Source organism: Microtus pennsylvanicus, chromosome 4 (genome assembly GCF_037038515.1).
Source record: "Microtus pennsylvanicus isolate mMicPen1 chromosome 4, mMicPen1.hap1, whole genome shotgun sequence".
NCBI classification, from domain to species: Eukaryota; Metazoa; Chordata; class Mammalia; order Rodentia; family Cricetidae; genus Microtus; species Microtus pennsylvanicus.
The window spans coordinates 107255297-107260350 of record NC_134582.1 but is presented as its reverse complement, the minus strand read 5'-3'; the positions used below and the strand labels follow the sequence as shown (position 1 = coordinate 107260350).

General features: G+C 43.9%; 1 non-coding gene across 1 annotated transcript; it reads left to right on the top strand.

The window, feature by feature from the left end:
- Positions 1–3477: 3477 nt before the first annotated feature.
- On the top strand, positions 3478–3551 carry Trnat-cgu (transfer RNA threonine (anticodon CGU)). The gene has a single exon. It is a non-coding gene; the product is annotated as a tRNA-Thr (tRNA).
- Positions 3552–5054: the final 1503 nt, after the last annotated feature.

Below are 5054 nucleotides of genomic sequence, written 5' to 3'. Positions count from 1 at the left end.
GGCTTTTGAAGAACGATCTGCCTTCACTTTTAGAATTCAAGTTTTCTCCTTAGCCTAAACTTAGGCTGTGCACAAAGCAGCATTGTGATACCTGTGATAAAGTGTTCATTTGTCATATCTGTGATCACTGCAAATAGATTCCCGGATTCTGAACACGGAGGGATGGTTCTTCTACTTCCCCCGCTCCTCACTTCTCATACTGGAAAACTCAGCACTTTAGTTAGTGATTTTGTAACACTTCTTTCTGTAAGGGGCTTTGTCTGGTAGACCCTCTGTCAAAGGGGTATACATCCTTTGAACTTTCTCAGCTTCCAAGTCGAGGCACTCTGTGACATTAACAAGGGAAGGGAGTTTTGAAAAGTTTGCTCATGCGCCCCTCCCTCCCCACTCCCAACCAAGCCTATAGCAACCATTACTGGCGGCCTGCCTGGTTGTAGTTAAACCCCACTTTTAAACCTGGGGGTGAAGGGGTGAGGGTAGGGGTTAGTGAAGTTCTTAAGGACAACAATGGGTACCGGCTCCTCCTTCCATCTGACAGCAGCATTTTGGACATGCAGGGTCTCATGCTTGAGCAACTTAACCCTAAGGAAAGAGGAGACTAAGGTCTGAGTCTTAGACCGGGCTTCTGGTTAAATAGCCCTGTGCTGCGAACAACTGACCAATATTACAGGTCTGGGTGGTGCGACCCTGAAGTAGTAAAGATACAAGGATGTAAATAGCTAATTTACAACCGGCCAAGTACTGATCAGCTCTCCTCATCACAGGTTAAGCGTGCACGGACCCTTTCCTCTCTTGTGCCTTGCGTTGTGTCATTCTTTTACCGTCTAACCAGCACTTGCCAGACACCAACATGCCTGCTCAACAGTGTTCGTGTCATTCTTTGTTATTGGTGTTGTTTGTTTTACTTGGGGGGTGCGGGTGGGGCAGGAGATCGAAGCTAGGGTCTTGTGCCTGTCGGAAATCACTCCATCTCCGATCTCTTAGCTGGATTCTCAGCCCTCTTTTTACTTTTTATTTTGAGACAAGGTCTTACTTAATGGCCCAAGCAAGCCTCTGACTTCAGGTCCAAATGCCCCAGCCTCCCAAGGATCTGGGATTACAGACCTGGTTATCCTCAATGGCTTGGTAGCTAGCCTCAGGCGGTGGTAACTCCTTACTCCCCTTCACTTCATCCCACTCCCCACCCTGCCTTCCTTTGTTGTCCCTTCTTGGCCATCAGTAGAGTACGATTGTGATAGCTAGTCTTCGTTGTCAACTTGACTGCATATGGACTCAACTAAACCACAAGCTGCTGGGCGCTCCTGTGAGGGATTTTCTTAATCAGATTATTTGATGTAGGAAGACCCATGCCAAATCTGGGTGGCACCTTCTGGTGGCACCCCAGATAAAAGGACTTTGAAAAAACAAACTTTGCTTTTTGCTGGCTTGCCCTCACTCTTGCTGAGAAATTCCATCTATCCTGTTGTTCGCTGGTGTTAGAACCAACTTCTCCTGGACTTCAGTGTAGACCCAAGACCAGCTGTTCCCCAGGAATCCTCCAGGTCTCCTGAGCCAGATTAGGATTGCTAGACCTCCCAACTTCAAGAACTGAGCAACTACCAGATCTTGGGTTTTTCCAGCATAAGACAGTCCTTGTTGGACTACCTAGACCACAGCCTGTGAGACAAGCCAATAAATCCCCTTTAATACAACACACACACACACACACACACACACACACACACACACACACACACATTTTATTCATTCTGTTCCTTTAGAGAACACTAAATATGATGATCAATGTGATAAAGGTTTTCTTTGGTCTACCGATATTTGAAAACACACAAGGAAAACCCTTTGAAATTTAGCTATAGATCCATTGTGTCCACCTTGGGATGTTTGGTGTTTGAACCCAGAACACCTGACAGAGAACCCCAGAGTTAGTTTTCTAAGCATCCTCTCCCCATTTTCAGCTGCTGCATGATGACCCTGGGCTGGAGGACCAAAGTAGTGTTATCACAATGTTCAGTAATCTTGGTTGTCAAGTTCATTACATCTGGAATTAAATAAATCCTAAGATGCTGGGCATTCTGTCAGTTCTGTTCCTCCATAGAGGCCTGCTTAATACCGCTGTATTAGGACTGGGCATGGTGACACATGCCATTAATCCTAGCACCCTCTGAGGACAGGGGCAGGCAAATCTCTGTGAGTTTAAGGCCAGTGTGGTTTACATAAAGATGCCTAGGCCAATCAGAGCTACACACTAATATATATATTTGTCTCTGGCTCCAAAGTCCTGGGATTAAAGGCTTGGGCCACCACCGCCCAGCATCCTCTCTGTTCTCATTCTCTTTTTCTTGATAAACCATTAACTACTAAACAGTTATAAACACACAAGAGCAATCCCTGTCTTGAGTCAGCTACATTTCTCCTTTTCCCCTTTTCATGTAGTCTGAAACCTCAGTCTATGGGATGGCGCCACCCATGTTTGAGGTGTAGGCCTTTCCTTAGTTAACCCTCTAAAGATGCCCTCTCTAAAGGGTTCTTAATCCAGTCAGGGAATTAAAATAAACTATCTCAAATGGTGTTGGGTCAGCTAAAAGGTTCACATACAAAAGAATGAAATTTGATCTCACACATTAAAATGAGTCATAGGCCTACATGCAAGAATTAGAGATACTGGTAGCCTAGAGATGATCTGAAGTTCACGGAAAGTTGTCCATGAAAATATTAACAACATATTTTAGCCGAAGACTTAAGCGTCCACAGATTTTAGCACCCGCAGGGTCTTTGAACCAACTCCTCTGTAAAATCCTCAGCATTGCGTTTAGCTTCTCCAAAATTTAGCTTCTCCACGAGAGAATGGGAACATCACAGAATCACCACCAAAACGAGGAAGGCGGAGTGAAGAAGGAGCAGCCCCAGGACTCCTGACGCCTCCCCAGGCTGTAGGTCTCCCTTTGTATCTCAGCGCCCCCACTAAGAGCCACAGGACAGCGCTGACTCTGGGGTTTGAATCTCAGAAGCACGGCACGAACGCCCGGCCTCCGTAGCTTTCTGCAATTGCATCAAGTCTGTTTGGAGAAAAAGCGTTGGGTTTTGTTTTTTTCGCTGCTCTAGTGTGATTTTTTTTCTAACCCTCCAGGAATGTCACTGATTTTGCTAAAACTTGACTGATTTGTTTTGAGAAGACCTCTTGATGTATATCCAGGCACAAGGCGATTCTGAATCGCCAAACTGGAAACCGGTCTTATCTCACGCGGAGCGGCAACCTTTTAGACTCCCTTCGGGTCTCTGGCTTGCACGCTTTTGGGGGCTCGCTCCGTGAGTTTTCTATATAATCCAGTGTTTCAGTGGTTTATTGGTTTGAAGGAAATGTTTTTGTTTTGACGGCAGTGTCAATCCATCTAAATAATACTTATACAATACCAGTTGACAGTTTTTCACCTGATCTACTGTGATTTGATAAAAAAAACTAGAGAGGGTCCTCCAGGTGGCTCCGTGGCTTAGTTGGCTAAAGCGCCTGTCTCGTAAACAGGAGATCCTGGGTTCGAGTCCCAGTGGGGCCTTGTTTGTACTTTTGTCAACCCAAATCACGTTTAATTATACAACCAAATTTACAAGTTCAGTCTCTCCGACCACTACTTCTGCTTCCTAAAGTATGAATATTTCAAATTCTCTAACTATCTAGGTCAGGGCTAAGAAAATTCCTAGCAGAAAATTGAAAATCTTTCAACTTAATCTTTATAAAATAGTCATCTGAGTTCTCAAATCCTAAGCATCTTACTTAAACAGATGAAAAATAATCAAAGCTCACTGGACACTTTCCGAGTTGCATTTTATGTCTCTTCTCATGCCCACTTAATCTACAGGCACACTCACTAAAGTAAGCTTGCTGTGCACACTACACAGGTAAGGTAGATGAGAATGGAGAAAAGGTAATCTGCTCAAATCTTACAGCTAGTGAAATAATGAGGCTAGAATTTAAACTCAATATTTCTGATTCTAAATAGTACATCATCTTATTACAAAAGCCACATCCACTAAAGCTCGGAACAATGATGTTTAAAATTGCATGACACAGACTGATTACACAGCCTCTTCTTGTCTATGAGCATGCCCACATACTCCAGAGCACGCATACACATAGTGCAGGTCTTTGGAAGTGTTCACTGATTTCTTTAAACTGTCATGTGTTCATCATGGGCCAAAGAGAAAAAAATCCTCAACACTCACAAATCAAGTGCCAGTCGCTAGGGCTTGGAAAGGTGGCAGGGGCTGGGCTCTGAGTGAGGCTCTTGGTGACCTCTGTCCTGGTAGGCAATGTCAAAAACATTTTTCAGAACCACAAATGAATATTACAAAGATTTTAAGCTGATGCAGGAGACTATATGACTTTGTTTTGGTTTGTCAGTGTTAAGTTTGGAAGTGGGAGTCTCACAAGTGTGTGGCAAGTATAGTCTTCATTCTCCACTGATATAAACTGGGTAAGTAGAGGCATATGTCTAGTCCAGGAAACCAGAGTTCTAGACCAGCATGCTAAAACCACAAAGTTGTAATTCTGAATGAGAGGTGATTGAAATGAATTCTGGAAGGAATTCTTTATAGTGTACAACCTCTCTTACACCTCATCATAGTGGAAAAGACACATTGATCTATTTCAATTGGTAATTATGGAGTTCAATTCAGGCCCCCATTTATTCAAAGAGTTAATTGTATGCCACTTATATTAAGTGTGAAAAGGTAAATGACTTTTGTATCCAAATGAAATAAAAGCTCATTTGGTAGGAAAGGAGCAGAAGTTACACAAACAAACACAGTGTTGGGGCAGCTGATGCAGGGACGTCTGGCGCTTAGGAGGACACCTAAAAGTGATTTGCTTTAATCCGACGTTATGGTTTGAATATGAAGCTTTTCCTCACAGACCTCTGTGTTCTGCCACTGTGTTCCAGCTGGTGACACTTTAAGAAAAGGTCTTGATGGATGAAGCAGGTCACAGAGGTGGGATGGTGAAGTTCACAGTCCAGCCTGCTTCCTGTCCTGTTCTGCTACACTGTGAGCCAACAGCTGTC